Here is a 19,646-nt window from a genome sequence, read left to right on the forward strand (position 1 = left end):
ATGATTTTGCCTAACTTTATAATACATTATAAAATTACTCCTTGTTAAGTTTTATTGATTTTATTTCTATTTATTTATTATCTTCTAAAATGTTATAACCCAGTCAAAACTACTGAATATTCTTAAGATTTATATGTTGTTCTTTATTTAAGGAATATTTTATAATTATATGGGAAGATTTATGTGAACTGATTGCAAAATGAAGTAAGCAGAAATAGAACAACAATATACACAGACTGAAACAATATAAAATATAAAGGAAAATAACAAAATAATAAAAACTGAATTTTTTGCAATGATATTGACCAAACTTGTGGTTAATGAGAAATGAGAATAGATCTCCCTCCCTTCTTTGAATAAGAGGAAGATTATGGGTGTGAAATATTATATATAATCTTGGACCTGGTTTATATGTTGGCTATTTTGGGAGAATGCTTTTTTTCTCTTATAAAAATTCATTGTTACATGGTTCTCTAGAAAAGGGAGAAATATACTGGGAAATGTAACTGAAATTTTAAAAAGGATATAAAAAAAAATCTAAGAAGAAACAGAGCAATGAAAATATCTGGTGAAAATGAAAAAATGTGGTTAAAGAAGAGTTCATAAGTTTAAGTACCCAGGGAGAAATATATTTCCATTTAAAATACAATTCAGGTGACACCCCGGTTAAAGAAGTACTATTTTGCAAGACCAGAGACTCATTACTCTTATTGTTTTTCCCTAGGGCTTTTTGTCTCCTTGCATTTATTTCCAAAAAGTATGTTGTAATGTTTGCCTCCTCTGGGGCACATTATTTCAGTAGTAATGGTTGTTTCCAAAGTTTTGAAAGTAGCAGTCAAAAAGTTTAGGGCTCCTGGTGCTTTCACAGCCGGTAGGAAATGTCCTGCCAAGGACTCCAGCTCATATTTCCAAAATTACAAAACTTTAAAAAACACAAACAAAAAAAAATTAAAAACAAAACTTTTTTTTAAAATAGCTCATGTGACACTGCTTCCTAACCTCCCACTCTTAAATCCTGTTTACACATTTACAGGCCTTTGAACTAGGTTTATCTAGACTTAAGTAATCCCAGCTTCAGTTTCTTCATTCAAAAATTAGGTGTGTGGCATGACTCAGTTAGTAATAATGGTATTTTTTTTTCATTGCCAACAAGTGCATTTAGCCTTTGTTTAGTTGTGAGAAACACAGTAGGCTCAAAAAAAAAAGCAAGAAAAATTGAATCATACTAATGAATGTAACTGCTGCAACCATTTTTGTTATTATATCTTTAATAAGAGAGTATGTTTTGAAGTTCTTGCAATTTGTTTACCAACTGCTCCTATAGACAACAATGAAAACCATGCTATTTACATATTCTAAATGTGACTAGGTAGTGTTTTGTTTTGTTTTAAAAATTTGACTTAACTAAGTTTTGGACTAAGTTGAAGGAACCACATGCCAATAAGCAAATTGGAATTCCAGTGTGATGATCTGTTTCTGAAAGTTGTTGCATGTGTAACACTTGAAAGCAGGGTATACACTGCTATCTTAAAATATCAAAGTGATTTCCTGTTTATAATATTTAAAGTTCACAAGTTGAACAAAAAGAGATAGTAATCATAGTATTAGGCTCCCAGTAGAAGTGGTAAAATCTACCTGTTGTATGTGAAATTAAACCGGTAGCAGGATATTGACTAAGCTGACCCCGCAAAATGAGAAACGAGTTCTGCTTTCATTTGACTTTTTTTTCCTTTAGATATTCCTGTCAACCTACTTTATTCTCTAGAAAAGACATGCAGCAACAACCTTAATAGTTCTTCAATCAGGTAATTTGTGCATCAAATAAAACAGCAGTTTTTGAAATAGCAAGGACTTAAAAAAAGCAATGAAAAGTGATAGTTGAGAGTGATGGAATAGGCAGAATAAAAAATCACATCGCATAGGGGCAAATAGTCATATGCAATGACATCCCCATAGAGCATTATAAAATAGAACTATATAATAATAAAATATTCAAATACTCAATATTTGGTTATATTCCATGCTTATTTCAGTACATCATAATAAATTATTCAAAAAACAAAATAAAAACCATAATGGATAGGGATAGGAAAATAATTTCATCAGCATAGGGAAATCCCTGAAAGAGGAAAGTCCCTTTGTCAATTCAGGTGGGAATCTTTTCTGAAACTTGTAGCTTCAGAGAACTACTCAGAACACTATTAGAAGGTAAGTGACTTTTGCTAAGACAGAGCCAATATGTTACCTGGTGAGACCTGAACCCAGATCTCACTGGTTATGATGATGGTTTTCTATTTATTCACTGTACTAGCAGTTCTCTGAGGATCCCTGGAGATGCCTAAGGCCCTTTCAGAGAGGGTCTGTGAGGTCAAACTATTTTCAAAATAATAATAAGTCATTTTAATTTCTAATATGACACATGTATATAAATATGAACATTAACAAATGCTCTTTGGGGGAATTCACAGTAACTCTTATGAGTATAAATTGAGAAACTGCACATGTCATCTTGCCTTACAAAAACAAAAACAAAATTTGTTTTATTAAGGATTAATTATATTCAGGATACTGTTTACTGAGGTAAGCATTCAATACAAAAGATTCTCCTCACAAAATCTTTAAAAGTATCATAATATATGCAAAACAATCTGGTATATGCAGTACAATTATTATACTTGTTGCTATTTTACATGAGAAGCAAATATAGTTTTTATGTATTTAGCTGCTCTATATAAATCCAGTTATTTGGCTTTGTGGAAGAACCTAGCACTGTTTCTCAAATGTCAAAAACTTGTTCTTATCAGGGTTTTTACAACACACTTTACTTATAATAAATGAAGTTTTATGGCTGCAATGTTTAATTTCACTGACATTTCCATTTAATATATCTTAAATGAGGCAAGTTTTAAAGAGGATCCTCTGTGCTCAGAGAATGTATAAAAGCACTTTGGGTGATTTATTTTAATATTTCTCATAGTAGTGACCTCTTATAAAAGAATTTATGCCTTATTGGCAAATTTACATCATATTATAGGAGAACTCAAAAAGGAAAAATACTGGAATGGAAAAACACAACATGCTGACACCTTCTGTGAGATGTGCTGTTGAAAGAACACCCTAAGTCCTTTGTCATTAAAAATCACTTGGGTTAGTTGCAACATGACTGCAGAGATGCTGGGGTTGCATCACTGTAGAATTTAATTTGTTTCACTCCATTCACTGATACAGCTCCCACTACCATCACCAGGAAAACATTTCACTTCATATTCAGTGTAAGAAATTTGTTACTTTAAACTTAGATATGTCCCTTGGCCTGTGAGCTCATTGCTGGATGATTAAAGGCAGAGTTATTTAGAGTTGGACAGCACCTTTGGCATCACCTAGTCCAGTCCCTTCATTTTACATTTGAGAAAAGAGGTGGAAACTTCTGGAACATTCATTCACCAGCTGGTAAATCCGTGATGATGTTAGCCTCATAGTGGAGTGATGGCCTGCTGCCCATGGGCAAGTCTCTACCTACCTCTGGCAGATAGGGGTTTAAAATGCCCCTAAATTCTTACAAGTTGGAAAATTCTTTACAATGGATCTTAGCTCCTTATCACCAAGTCATTAGTTAGGCACTACCTCCCTGGATTTTCATTCCTATGCTCCCAGGGAGCTGTGGACATAAAGCAGCCTTCCCCCAACCCCTTTTCTAAACAATACAAAAATGACAGGACTTAGTGATATCAAAGTTGCTGGGAGTATTGCATTTTTATGTTCTCATCACCACGAAACTGGCAAATTCATGCTTATGATCAATCTCTTCATTAATTTCACATGTAAAAAGTAATAAAGGATAAATTGCTCTTCCATTATAATTTAGAAAAGGCTGATATCTCAGTTAAAAAAAAAAATCAGATACATTTGAGCATCTAAACCAAATTAGCAGAAATAGAACACTTTGGCCTGGAGAGAAACTTCCCATGTCACAAGGCAAAGCAAACTTGATTTTCCAAGTTAAGTTGCTAAAAAGAGAGAATTACCAGAATAAAGCAAGGCTGATGGGCATGGGTCCTGGGAAGTTTTTCACATTGCCACAATGGGCCAGTAGACGGCAGCACATTTTCATCACTCGAACTATTTTGATATCCTTCCCCCACCTGGGCTACCGTCAGACATCTCTAATTTAGAACATTTGGAGAATTCCTTCCTCTTTAAAAAACAAAACAAAAACCTGTTAATCTAGAAGAGGAAGTCCTTTGACGACCAAAGAATAACAATGTCCATCCAGACATTCTTCCATTAATGGTGGCATAAAAGGCTCCAGACACTACCATTTATAGGGAGAATCATGGTCAAGATGACCCTTTCCTTAGATCCAGGTCTAAGTAATGTATGTGTACTTGATGAAATAATTTGTATATCATGGGGAAAAGTTTCCTTTACACCCCTAACAATATCACACACCCAAGTCCAGCATATCATTAACGTGACTTTAAACAATGTGAAATAGAAAGATGCTAACTGCCATGTTTTCATCATATTTGCTTTGCTTTTTTTTCTAAAAGTTGAGAACCAATTTTTTTCAAAGTTGATTAAGTCATATTTCATATAGCATTTTGCTTGCTCTGTACTGAATCTGTAAGTTGTTGCCATTAGAGCTCACAATAATGCTCCATTCCACAAATTTTTAGGGTTTAAATAAAGTTTAATTGTTTGCAAAAAAAAGTATCAGTACTAAAAGATTCATAAGCTTCTAGAAAATTCACTTATCTAAAGTAAGCATTCCCCTATAATGCAGGATAACTAAGATGTTACTGTATGTAATAACCTGGTTTCCTCAGATGGTTAAAAAAATATAGATCTAAACGATATGTTCTATACAGTTTGGCTTTCAACAGAAAGATTAGGGCCACTTTGTAATTAGTTTAAATGTCAAAGAATAATATTTTCGTAGAAAGAGATCTGTCTAGTGGTGTTAAACTCAAAGATGGAAGCTACTAAACCAGACATAAATCACTGCGGGTCACATACTGATTTAGTTTTCAAATGTAGTATTATTTATGTTTTATTAATTTTTTATTTATTTTGTCTAATATTTCCTCTTCACATTTTAATCTAGTGAGGGCTGCACTTGGGAGTGCTTGTGGGCCATTTGCAGCCTGGGATTACGCGTCTCAGGACCCCTAGACTACTAAATCATATATAACTTTAAAAAGCAGAAAAGTCAGTTAAAACAAACAAACAAACTACATACCAACCTAGTCAAATAAGATTAGTCTCAGGACCCCTAGACTACTAAATCATATATAACTTTAAAAAGCAGAAAAGTCAGTTAAAACAAATAAACAAACTACATACCAACCATGTCAAATAAGATTAGTATGACTGAGAAGAATGGGATTTATTTTATATTCCAAATCTTTTATTTTACAGATGAGAAAAGTAAGGCCTTAAAAATGAAGTGGCTTGGGTGGAGTCCAGATGGAGGAGAAGAAAGAGGACCTCCGTGTGGCTCCAGCCTCCACCACCTCCAATCCATGTAAAATGGGACTCTGAACAAACTTTGGAGCTACAGAACCCACAAAATGACACAGAGAAGCTAACCTCCCGCTGAGGACAGCCCAGCAGGCCAGCAGGAATCGGCCAGCACAGCACTTTGCCCAGCCCCACGTCAAGGTTTTAGCCCCAGGGTGGGCCTGACCAGCCCCTGGCTGGAGGGACTCCAGATCACCAGCAGCTGTGACAGTCCATGGATGCTAAGGACAAAGTGAGAGGTCAGTGCAGTGTGGGCTTTGGGACCCAGTAGTTGGGAGTGCATCAGCTTTTGCCCCTGGGGTGAGATGCCGCTGAGCGCAGCTGCCCACACATGGCAGCTTCAGCTCCTGCCCTGCAGAGTGTAGAGGGACCAAGCGACCAGTCTGAGGAGTAATCACTCTTGCTTTATCCTGCTTGGATCTGAATTGTGGTCTAGGGTGGAGGTCCTGGGGTGTGTGACCAGCTTGCCAGAGAGTATGGAGGCTTCAGAGAGGGTACCCGTCTAATACCTCCGGCAGCTGAGAAAACCCCAGCGTCTGGGATGAAAGCTCCCGTCTGGTGGCATAGTGCTACTGTGGCAAAAAGCCCAAAAGTTAAGTAATTGAGTGGCAAAAATAAGCAGTCAAAACAATCCAACATTAGACTCCTATTTGGGGGAGAAAAAGGATCAAAGCACGGAACAGGAGGAAGACAGTGAAGTCAGAACTCCTGCACCAAAAGCTTCCAAGAAAAATATGAGCTGGTTACAGGCCATAGAGGACCTTAAGAAGCAGATAAGAGAAGTAGAAAAAAAAAATGAAGTGGCTTGTCAAATGTTAACAGTAATGCTGGGACAATCATTCAATACAGAGTCTTGGTGAATTAGCTAGGGCATTGAGAAATTAAGTGATTTGCCCAGGGTCACAGAAATAGTATTAGAGGTGTGACCTGAATCTAGGTTATCTGATCTTAGAGGATGGATGGCTCTCTATGCAGCACGTCATGTCATCTTTTTAAAGTGTCAAAAACTGCAACCGTTTTCTACAATTTGCTGGCTACAATCAGCAATCACCCAAGGAGAATGATGGTATTAAAAAATGAGTTTTTATGGAAATGGGCAGCTGGGGATCATTTAAAGCACTACACATTTTTCCTTATGTTATTCAATTCCATCTCCTCTTTTTATATGCTCCCAGATCACTATCCAAGATAAATGGGCTGTCCATCCAGTTTCATGACACAATCTGTTTTTCCTCTGTCGGGAGTAGGAAGAACTCTTTTTGAAATGGACCTGGTATGTACCAAGGCTCTATGTAATGAGAACAATGTCACCTGCAAACAGAAACACCGTTAGAACTTTTCCATAAACAGAGAATCTTTCTACTATTTGTACTCTGCAGATAAAATCTTACATGTGACATTGATCAACACCTCTGGAAAGTACATATATCCCTATTTTATGCTTTGCTTGATATTATTAATGAGAACACAAACACAGTTAAGACAGTCCTTTGTCCTCTCCTTCTACTATATTAGTCTGCAAACACAAATCTAATGTCAGTGTCTCGTCAGAAGCTGTCCAACTTCCAAATTTGTAAAAACATTCTCCCTCAAATCTCACATACAGCACTTTGTTTTATAATAAAATTCCTTACCTGGCTTTATGTACTGCATCTGACACGGGCTAAGTTGTTTAACCTTTCAGTGCCCCAGGCAACTCTTTAAGCCATGGATGATGTGGATCAGTGGGAAAAGTTTACATAGCTTGAAGTTGACAGCAATAAAACTATAGGTGTGGGCTCTTTCACCTCCAAAATTTGGATATGTAAGGGGGAGAAAAAGAGTTACAAAAACGTTGTCCTAATATAACTATAGGATGAATATAATTATAGTTCTCATGAATAAGCATGAGGTTCTCTGATCTGCTCCAGCCTGATGATTCAGTTTCATAGACTTTGATTCTTCCAAGTGATTCAGCAATATTACTTGGATAACATAATATAGGTATTACAATTTAATCCTTGGGGGCAACCAAGTTGCCAGTGACCCCAGGCAGTGATGGCCTTCTCACCTTGGACCCCACAAAACATATCACTTTTGTACCTTTAGAGTATTTTATTTTATAATTATCTGTGTATGCTATACACAGGCATACTATAATTAGGAAAAGAACAATGGAGACGACCATCTTTCATTTAATTTTATCTTTTTTTGACTGTCTAGCACAGTCCTCTGCACATAGTAAGCACTTAACCAGGCAAGTAACTTCAGGGGCTTGAGTTTAATCATCAATAAAATGACTCAGTTCTAAAACCTGAAAAGCTGAAAGTCTACAGGTTTTGCAGATTATATGCTTCTCCTATAGCTGTTGGTGTATATAATTCTACCACAGAAATTTCCAATAATTTCACTGTAGAAATTATTATAGTACTCTGTGCAGGTTGGTAATAACAACAATAAAAGTCATAATAATTGCAGGAAGACCTAAGTTCAAATCCGACCTCAGACACTCAGTAGTTGTGTGATCGTGGGCATGTCATTCTCAACCCATTTTACCTCAGCTTCTTCATCTGCCAAATGAGCTGGAGAAGGAAATGGCAAACCTTCCAGTGTCTCTGCCAAGAAAACCCCAAATGACAACAACCCTCTCAGAGCTGTGAGGGTCAAATGAGGAAATAGCTGTAAAGCAATTAGCACATGCTTGGGCCCAAAGCAGCTGCTTAATAAATGCTTGTTCCTTTCCTTCCTTCTTTATTTTTAATAAAATTTCTTTTTACAAAAAAGGAAATAAAATTTGGAAAAACACTTTTTTGATGGAACAACTTAAAAGCTTTAACAAACCAGTTGTGGTTAATTAAAGAGAAACGCCAAAAGCAAACTACATGCTAAAGTTCTGGAATGTCTGAGATAATGAAATACTGATGTGGTGATGACCGCGTCACACAGCTGCATTCCAATGTCTGACTTATGTAAATTAAAATATTTCTACACACAGCAGATTGTACTAAAGAATGGTAAGGTTTTTCACGGTGCTGTCATTCTTCTCATCCCATTAATGCTAGATGATCTCTAAAATCAATTCTAGTATTCTATAATCCAGCATGGTACAGTGGAATTGGAGGAACCGCATTAAAATTCTGCATCCAATGAAGAATTAAAGTTATCTACAATCATATGAAAAAAATGCTCTAAATCACTATTGATTAGAGAAATGCAAATCAAAACAACTCTGAGGTACTACTTCACATCTATCAGATTGGCTAATATGACAGAAAAGGGAAATGATAAATATTGGAGATATGGGAAAGCTGGAACACTAATGCATTGTTGGTGGAGTTGTGAATTGATCCAACCATTCTGGAGAGCAATTTGGAACTATGCCCAAAAGACTATAAAACTCTGCATACCCTTTGATCCAGAAATATCACTAAGAGATCATGAAAAAGGGAAAAGGACCTATGCGTGCAAAATATATTTATAGCAGCTCTTTTTGTGGTGGCAAAGAATTAGAACCTGAGGGGATCCCCATCAATTGTGGAATGGCTGAATAAGTTGTAGTATATGAATGTAATGGAATGCTATTGTTCTATAAGAAATGATGCGCAGGCAGATTTCAGAAAAATCTGGAAAGACTTACATGAACTAATGCTGAATGAAGTGAGTAGAACCAGAACACTGTACCAAGTAGCAACAGCATCATGCAATTATCAACTTTGAAAAACTTACCTCTTCTCAGCAATGCAATGATCTATGGACAATTCCAAAAGACTCATGATAGAAAATTCTATCCACATACAAAGAAAGAACTAGGGAGTCTGAATGGAGATCAAAAAAGCATACTATTTTTTCTCTCTCTTTTTCTTTCTTGTGGTTTTTTCCTTTTGCTTTGATTCGTCTTCCACAACATGACTAATGTGGATATGTGTTTATTATGATTATATAGGTATAGACTATATCAGATTGCTTGCTGTCTTGAGGAGGGGAAGAAAAAAAATTGGAACTCAAAATCTTATAAAAGTGAATGTTGAAAACTACATGTAATTGGAAAAAAATAAAATACTATTAAGTGGGGGGGGAAATACTGCATTTGATATATTGACTCCCTGTGTAAATTTGGGCAAATCACTTAACCTCTCTGAGCGTCAGTTGCTTCATCTACATAGCATATCAAGAGACGGGCTGTAAGGTACAATCTAGATCTAGACTTTTGATCTTATGATCTTAATAAATGCTTATTGAGCAAATTTATAGAGAGGAGGGAGAAAAGAAAATAGTCGTACAAAGATGAATACAACTCTGGTACCTCCTATCTATCAATCAACAAGTATTTATTAAGCCACTACTATGTACCTGTGCTTAACACAAGGAATGTAGTAAGTACAAAGAAAGAAAATTCCTACTTGAAACAGAAGTTTATATCCTGATGAAGATAATAAGTATATTTATCTATTGCATAAATTTGAAGTGATTAAATACAAATACATGTGAAGTAGCTGTATTTATTCACTTTATATACAAAGTTGTTGTTAAAAGTAGTTTGGAAAGGAGATAATTCGTAATAGGGAGGGACCAGGAAAGGCTTCATGTGAAGAGAGTGACTGAGCTGTGTCTTAAAGGAAGAGAGGAGAGGAACTCTATGAGGTCACAGTAAAGAGCAGACATGTCCTAGGTATGCAAAATTACAGACAAGAGATGGAGTGCCAGGTGTGAAGAATGCACAAAAGGATTGGAAAACTTATCGGAAGAAGGGTAAAAGAAGCAGAATCAGGAAAATAACACAAAAGATCACACCAACAATGTAAACAAAAAGAACACGCCAGAAACGGAATGCTACATGATGATAATGAACAGGATCGGCCCTGGAGAAGAGCTGAGAAAATGTAGCTCCCTTCTTTTGTTGTAGAAGTGAAGGACTGTGGGTATGGAATATTGCAAACACTGCCAGATATGACAGGGATGTTGGTAAGTTTTACTAATTTACTTTTTCCTCTTTCTTTTTAAATCTCTGCTCCAAGGGGCTGCACAGGATAAGTAAAGAGTTAGTAATTAGTGTGATATAAAGAGAAAAGTTATCCATAAAGAACTGATTTCCTTTTAAAATCCTGCTCTCCTTCTAACTTTTACCATGCTATTTTAAACAACACTGAAAATGACTAAACAGTCACATTTACCAATCTTTCAGTATTTGGGATGTAGTTTGTCTTGGCCTGCTAACTTGAACTCAATACAGGGAAGCAGAATGTACTCTTCCTATCTCCCCACTTATCTTGGATTTTAACTCATTGTTCTGCCTTCTGGATCCTTGGCAGAGAAAAGAGAAGTAAAGTAAAAATGCAGCCACAATGCCTTCCTTCTCTTATTAATCATTCCAACAATCCAGTAGAGCAGCAGCATCATCTTCTATTTGATCCTCTCCTTTTCCCAAATAAGGCACTAAAGACCCAGTGGTAGGAGTGATAGCATAACCCCTCCCCCTCCAGGCAAGTAAGGCTAGTTTTTCCTTAAAAGATATCAAGACATTCCTAGAGATTTGGCTGACTCAGGTACTTCATATTGTTGAAGTCACTTCCTCACAGCCTCAGGAGGCTCCAGAGGTTCAGCCAGCGGATCTCAATGGGTAATATGGGCATAGGTGCTTTGTAGAATCAACCTGAGGCATCCCTGATGCCTATCTTTGTTGAATATCCCTCTCCTCCTATGGCTAAATAAAGCTTGTAATCTGTAAATTGCTGAGTGATTTACCAGTGTCTCATTTTGTTTATAACCTAAACTTATTGGGGAACTAGTCTAAGTTTGGCCCAGTCCAGAATAGACCGTTTTGTTTTTTACTTTATTTTTAGTTTTCAGCATTTACTTCCATAAGTTTTTAATTTTTCCCCCTCCCTCCACAAGAAGGCCTGCAATCTGATATAGGCTTTACACATACATTCCTTTTAAACATATTTTCACACTAGAGATCCTATTTTGATGCTGACTCAGCTCATTCTGATCTCTGAAGTTCCTGATATTACTTTTAAGGGACTGTGGCACACTTTATTCACATTTATGTCTTTAAAAATTACTTTTATTATGAACTTAATCATCAACAAATATTCCAATATGCAAAGAACAAAGCAGAATATATGAAACTGTGAACTTGTTAAATATTTGTTTTTTAAAAGCAATCAAATTTAACAAAATAGAAACAAAATTGCCATTATCATCTTGCCTTTGAAATGAAAAACATGTTTGTGAAATATAAATTAGTGGTAAGTTCCAGAACACTGAAAAGATTCTCTCTAGACAATTCCCCCTTTCCCCTCTTAATCAAATGGTTTCACTTTATCTTATTCTTGAGATTTCCCTATTCCTATATCTACCCGTGCTGAATTTTAGTCCACAACATCCTTCTTAATCCTTCTCTAAACCCTTCAAAATCTGTCTCTCCAAATTCAGAGTAAATTTCAGACTATACCCAGTTTTTCTAGTATAAATTTGATTAATTCTTCTTTTCTATTATGCATTCTAGAAGAGTTTCTTCACCTGTAAGTTCTCTATTCCAATTAAATCACAGGTCTAGTCTCTTTCCCTATCATAAATTCTAAGATAAAGTAGGCACTTTCCCTTATGGTTTGAAACTAATATAATACCCAGTACTTCTTGCTAGTCAGAACCTCAGACACTTACTAAGCTTTGTGACCCTAGGAAAGTCACTTAATCCTGTTTCAGTTCTTCATCTGTAAAATGAGCTGGAGAAGGACATGGCAAAACACTTCAGTATCTTTGCCAAGAAAGCCCCAAATGGGGTCATGAAGAGTCAGACACAACTGAACAGACTGAACAACAATGATCTCTGAAACCCTGTTCTATTGTAAGAAAACATTTTTTGTGTGCTAGATCTCTTTTTCATGCTCACAGAAACTTGGCTCCTCTATATTTCTGGCCTGCTCTCTAGTCACCTCTTATAGATGGGGCCAGAGATAAGTATGATATCTTTCTCACTGCCACTTCCTTACTTTCATGCTACCATTATTGAATCATCTCTCCTCTGGGGTTCATTCATCCATCTATGTCACCTGGTTTAGAACTTACTGAAGCCATTTACTGGACCCCAGGTCATTCACCCTACTTTTTTTTTCCAAGAACATCAGTACCTGTACCATGGTCTCTATAACCAGACATCTGCCCTCACACTTGGCAACTTGACCCCTCACTCTAACCTTCCAATTCATGAATTCTCTCAACATCCAAGACCTTCACCTTCAGCTCATTCCATCTCTGCCACCCTCCCAAAAAAGTCTTATCTTTAAAATCATCTTGTCACCTCTAACTGTGCTGCCACCAGTATACAGAACTTGGAAATTCTGCTCTCAGTTCACAACCTTTTATTCATTCACCATTTCTTCTACCTCCTATTCTTTATCCTCCTGCTTAGGAGCATGTACCAGATATGCTAAAGCACCTACCACCACCTTGGCCACTATGCACCCTCAGACCCCAAAGGAGACAGCCTAAGACCCTATTACTATTAGCGTCCTGGGAATAGCAATGCCCCTCTAATCAAATTCGAGGGGAAAATCATAGTCTACAGTAGAAGGGATTCACCTTCCTCACAACGACCAGCAACAAGTACTGACTCAATAAGACTCAACAACTTGTGCCCTCAATAGGCAAGAGAACCCTGGTTGTCACAACCCCCATCTCCCAACCCACTGGTCCTACTTAAAACCCAGTAATCACAACTATCATCCAGGAAAGGTACTCCTGTGAAAAGGGGGCCATCCATTTCCACCAAATGCCAACCAACTGCCACTCACAGAGCAGGCAAGCCAGCCTAGCTGAAGCTGCAAAGCACTCTAAGGTTGAGGGAGGAAGCTGCATGTGCCAGGTAGATCTAACTACCAAACCTTGACCATTCTCCCCTCAAACTGATGGAGAGAGTCTAGGACCCTGAGTCCAAGACCCTTGATAACACCAATGTTTCTAGACCAGAGCCCCTATGAAACTACTAACAGTTGTTCCCTTAGGGGCTATAACCATAGCTACCGAAGATCCAGAAAAGAGACTATCAAAGTGGGTGGCGCTGTGTAATGAGAATGGGAATCTGAAGACCTCCCTGGGGGCAGCTAAGTGGCACGGTGAATAGAGCACCGGCCCTAGAATCAGGAGGAACTGAGTTCAAGTCTGGCCTCAGACACTTAACACAAAAAAACTAGCCATGTGACCTTGGGCAAGTTACTTAACCCCAATCGCCCTCCCACAAAAGCAGAAAAAGAAAGTAAACTCTGCCCCCTACTAGGCTGAATGTAATTCCATGGAGCCTGTGATGGAGGGAATTTGCTGAAGAGTGCAGCAGAGTCCACAGGAAGATGGTCAGAGCCTGAGAGACTGGGAGAGAGCAGGACCTCAGGTAAGGAGATGAGAGGTTCGTGAGTAAATACTGATCTTGTATTGGTTTGTGGGAACGCTGAAGGATACTGCAGCTCTCAGCATTATTATGGCTTCGGAATATCTTTGGTGCTATGATGGAAATGGCTTACTGGTTTTGGGATTTGGTTTTCTGGTGTCCAAATAAATGCTTCGGTTCTGTCCTCTATCTGGAAAGTTTGGTATATTTTGTGATCAAATGTCATGCGATACTTATAGTGACTGTATTTATCATGATCGTAGGCACTGTAAATATTGCATTGGCACTACACACTGTTAAACTGTTAAATATCTGAAACTTACTTGATTTTGAAAAAAAAACAACGTTATTCCCATTTGCTTTGCCACTGAAAACCAAAGACCATGAAAGCTTTCTATGTGACTTGCAGCTAAATCCTTCATATGCTGGTCTCCCCATTAGAATGTAAGTCCCCTGAGAGAAAGGGCTGTCTCACTTTTCTATTTGCATGCCCAGCACTCAGCAGAGTGTTTTACCTAAAGTGCTTAATAATGCTTTAAAATTTTTTTTTCATTCCTGCTACTGCCAGTCACTCTACTCTGTGTTTTCCCAGTTCATTAAACTAGGTTCAAAATTACAACTTCTTGCCAAGAATATTGCAATAACTTTCGAATTGGTTTTCTTGCTTCTAGTCTCTTACATCTCCAATTCTTCCTACGCATAACCGTCAAAGTGAATTTCCCCAGAGATCTATATCACTCTCCTTTCTCAAACATATTCCGGGGCTCCCTTTTGCCTTAACCCAGTATTCAAAGCTCTCCACAAACTAGTTCCCACCTGCCTTTTCAGCATAAATTTCTCATCAATCTTCTTTACATATTATCTATTCCAGTCAAAATGATGGGGTAAAGCTTGGGATCTATGTCTGTAACATCAGTAATGATGGGGTGCTTGGGATCTATGTTAGTAACATCAATTTGTAACATCAGTCTGTAAAATTACACTACCCCATCCCCCAGTCTCAAAGCATTAACTCTGCCCCTTCCCACCCTCCCCCGCCCAGCTTCAGAGCATTAACTCTGCCCAGCAATATGAATTGTTTATCTCAGCTTGAAACAGTGACAAGCTACACCTGTGAATCTTTCACAAAAATATCTATAAACATTCCAGCTCAGGAAACTATTATCTCCCCTTTGTATAGTGTCCCACTGCCCCCATGAATCCTTCCCTACCCTATCTCTAGGTTGACTCCCTGGCTGCCTCCATGAATCCTTCAGGACCCTATCTCTGGGTTAACTCCTTAAGAGCCTTGGTTCCTACACATTAATCTTGTCAAACATGACATTGACAGGTGGCAGACTGGGCACTTCTCAGTCAGCCCTTGACCACTAGCTGACTTAGTGACATTTCAAGCCTAAAACCACACCTCCAGGTAGCCCCCCGCCCTGGGCTTTTTCCCAGTGAATTATGGGCAATACGCCTGCAGTTACATAAAAAATGCATGTCCCTTTAAACACTGGTCCCACATTAACTCCTCCCTAATCACATCCTTAATCACCTAGTTAGCATAATTGGCACAGGTTCTACTATGGATTATTCTATAAAAACCTTAATTCTACCCCTTTGAGGTTGCAAGTCCCCTAAAGGACTCTTGCCTGCTGTACAGCCTAACAATAAACTTGCAGGTCCCGAGGACCCTTGCCCAGTGTAAAGTGTACAATAAACTTTTACAATTCTGACTCCAAGTTGGCTTGGGCTGAATTCTTTCCAGACTGAATCGCAGGTTTTCTGGTCTAAAGATAAGATCAGAGTTCCTGCTGAACCGTATAGCCATCCCTCATCAAAATGAGTTTACAAGCTGTTATCCATACACAATATTCCATCATTTGTGTCCATGCCTTCCTAATGTGGAATATATTCTTTTCTCACTTAGTTTCTTTAAAAACTCAACTCAAATGCCACCTCTGATATTCTAGATCTCCTGGATTTAGATTCTCTAGTTGCTAGTATTCTCTCCCTTTTGAAATTACTTTATATTTAACTATGTACACACTATATCCCTCCTACATCTTAGCACAAATGCAAGTTTCCTTATGACAAGACTCTTGTTTTTCCTTTGCATTAGGAGCTTATTATTTGTTAAACTGAGTAGTTTCTGCCTTCAATATCTCTGCCCAAACACTACTAACCATGCTTTATTCCTTTAATTCTTGGATTAAATAATATGAAAATATCTTAATATACAATGATAATTCATTTTGTGTGCTTTCTAAAAAACAAATACTTCCATAAACACATTCTAGTCATTTCTACCAAGTCTCAGTAATACTCATATCAAATTTACCTCCTTAAATATAAGGAGAGCTTCTAGTTCACCCTCCTTACTACTCAAATTGGTTCATCTGAGGCCATAAGTGACTGTGGGCTCTTGGATTTGTATATTATGAATTGGGGACAATTCCACAAGATTCTTCCTCCTATAATATAGGTATTCTCCATGGTATCTAGCATAGTGGACATACCTGGCCAATTTTCACCTTCTCCCTTCCTTTTCAGAGTAAAACAATTTCTTGAGGTTAAAGAGAAAATAGATTTTTAGCAGAATCAGCATTTTTTCCCTGTGAGGTACTGACAAAAACTGTCTCAGATTAGTGTGGAGAGAGTTCGTTGTGAAAATTTTCAGAATGGGCAATTACTACAAATCAGGGCTTGATTGTTTCATTGATTTTCTAGACTTCAGAAAATGTTAACAATGCATTTACAAGTGTGTGCTTGCATCTTCCCCTCCCCCAAGATTTACCAGCACATCCCTGTATTGCTCTAGAAACAGTGGGAGCTCAGCAGGAGTGCAGTGGAATGCTCAGGGAATGAAGTCATCACCAGAACAGAGGCCTGATGATTGTAGGCTAAAAATAATAACTGGCATTTATATAGTGTTTTAAGGTTTGCAAGATGCTTTACATCCAGTCATCTAATTTTAAGCCCTCATAACATCCCAGGGTGGAGAGCTGGGGAAGTTATGGTAAATATAAAATTGAAAATACAGGATAGAAAAAAATGGTTATTTGGGGGAGAGTGTGGGGTGTGCTATATAATATAACCATTATAATAGGTTAAGCGGAAGAAGGGAAAAACAGGTTGCCAATATGTGATTGCTTTATACAAGCTATGTGTTATCTGCTTCAACTACCAGAAGCAGAGGATGGGGAAATATATTGTTATGTTTGGAAGTACCAGTTCACAGGTGATCAAATCTCAATGTAAAAGGGAATATTTCTTCCCCTCCAGATTGGAAGGGGAGTAGAAAAGTATGTAAAGACTGGGGAAGCAATAAGAAGCAAATTCCAGGTCTTCAGCCTTCTCTTAAAGCTGGATCTTCCATCGGTTCTTTTTAACAAACATCCCATATCAAGTCATACCTTTTTCCTTTTTTGCATCAAAAGCTAAACTTTTTTAATCAAGTCTGATAAGCTTTTTTTTTTTTAAAGTGGCAATTGGGAAAAGAGCCAAAAAACCCCCCAAAAAAACCAAGACCAAAAAAGAAACCAGGGCTATATTGTAAACTTGCTGGCAGTGGTTTTAAAGAAAACCAGAGGCAAAAAGAGATTCCACCACCCTCTAAGTAACTTTGGTATCCCCAATATAGGAGGCCCTATAAACTTTCTGTGACATCATTTCAAAGGGGGCAGTTAAGTCAGTCAAATTTTGACTAGGAAGTGGAGAATTCTTCATGCCCAGGTAAAAAGCATAAAACTAGAAAAGAAATATATCACACTTTGGAGAGAGCTACAGCATTCACACATATCCAGAAGTATATTTACTAAAATTTTGCTCAAAACTGATAATGCTAACTAAGCTGGGGAAGGATCTTTTCTCCATATTTTGGACTGAAAAGTTCCAGAAGCCTTAACAGGGACCTAGGAAAGATTTTCTGCATATATGGAGTATTTACAGTAATAATCTACATTCAATCATCACCCAAATATAAAGTTGGAATGTAATACTGTTGGGATTCTACAAGTAACTTCCAACAGTATCAGAAAGTTTCATAAACCATTACATATCCAACATACTCAAGCTACAAGTGTTGATTCCACTCAAAGGAATAATAATGGCAGGATTTTATATATTACAAAGTATAAAATTAGAACATTATGATTTTATGGCATTATAAAAATCAGTGCATTTTTCTTGTCCACAAAAAAAGGACACTTTCATTTCTAAAAATATCTTAAATCTTCTTCACAAGAAAATCATAATGCCATAAAATACCTATTATCACAGAAAGCAAGTACAGGATGGTATTCTATGAGCAAGACAATAAAAATGTGGCAACATCTGAGCCAAGGAAAAAATTCCTCCAGAAAGGAGGGATGAGCAGAAGTCTTTCTCTAAATTTAATAGAAATGGTGAGCTTTCTGCATTGTCTTATTTTTTTGATATTCTCACTTTTAGTACAAAATAGACTTTTGAAAAGAGATTTTTCAGTTTGGAAAACTGTTCTCTGTATTGATTTTTTTTCAAGATAAAATCATTAATTTTCAAAATTAGTATCTGGGACCAGAACTTCACACTCAAGAATAGATGAAATAGCAGGTTTGGTTTTCCACTGTGTTCTTGTTCAGCTTAATTCAATTTTCAAAAAGGCCTAAGAAAAAGATGAAGGCAAGACTAGTGAACTTGATTACAACAGGTAACACCATGGCCAAAAGTTATGGATTCTGCCCATAATGAATTGGAGGCTCTCAAGACGCAGAAGTCAATTCTATAAGGGTTTTTGATAAGCCTAGGCAAAAGGCACAACAAAAAAACCAAAACTGATAGTGAGATATAAATGGATGAGTAAATAAATAACATGAACATCTTAGAAACTTAAATTATCACCAAATCTAAGTTATCTCTGATAATGAAAAGTAAGGTATAATAAATTCTGAATACGGATTTACAAGCACAGGAAATTTTCTATGCAAACAAAAATAGTTAACAGTTACATAGGACAGAAAGTCTGTATTACTCATAGTTATCTTTCATTCCCAAATCTGTCCATATTCAACATACTGCACTCTTTCCAAGTAAAATAAACATAGCAATTATATAGTATTTTAAAGCCTCTGAATAATTTAGGACTATGAAAATGACTGTCCAGTAGAAATTACAGGGATAATTTAGACAGGCAATGCAATGTAATTTGGTTAGGACACATACACACACACACACACACACACACTCTCTCTCTCTCTCTCTCTCTCTCTCTCTCTCTCTGTCTCTCTATCTCCTGTCTCTCCTTCTCTCTCTCCCCCTCCCCTCCCTCTCTCTTGCCTTTACTGTTACTCTCAGAGACCCTATTTTAATCTACTAAGATTAATGAGTCAAATGTAATATATAATAAAAACCAATAGGTCAATTATGACCAGGGAACATGTATTAAGTAATTTTACTTCAAAGGTTGCTCAAAGAAATATTTCAAATATTTTGGGAATAACTATCAAATACAGTTTTAATCTGAAAAAACAAAAACGAAAACAAAAACAAATTTACCTCTTTCTCAAGTATGATATTCTATCTATTCCTTTGCTATTTTTAAAGATTCTTTTCCATAGCTATTTTACATATCTTAATCCCAAATACCATCCACTGAACCCTTCCTTTAAAAAAAATATTAAAGCAAAATCAACATATATTTGATAACTATTTAGCTGTGGATTATATTGACACTTTTCCCTAACAACTATGTATTTTTTAATTGAACTATTTTTTACTTTACAAAGATGAAAGTAAAGAA

The 19,646-nt window shown here is 36.9% G+C and overlaps 1 protein-coding gene across 2 annotated transcripts in view; it reads right to left on the reverse strand.

The window, feature by feature from the left end:
- Positions 1-19,646, reverse strand: part of SRFBP1 (serum response factor binding protein 1) — a 96,092-nt gene that overhangs the window by 41,866 nt on the left and 34,580 nt on the right. The gene's annotated exons all lie outside the window — the stretch shown is intronic.

The sequence above is a fragment of the Petaurus breviceps genome, unplaced genomic scaffold, assembly GCF_028583685.1.
Source record: "Petaurus breviceps papuanus isolate PSGF00001 unplaced genomic scaffold, PetGlider_PUasm1.0 183, whole genome shotgun sequence".
Classification (NCBI taxonomy): Eukaryota; Metazoa; Chordata; class Mammalia; order Diprotodontia; family Petauridae; genus Petaurus; species Petaurus breviceps.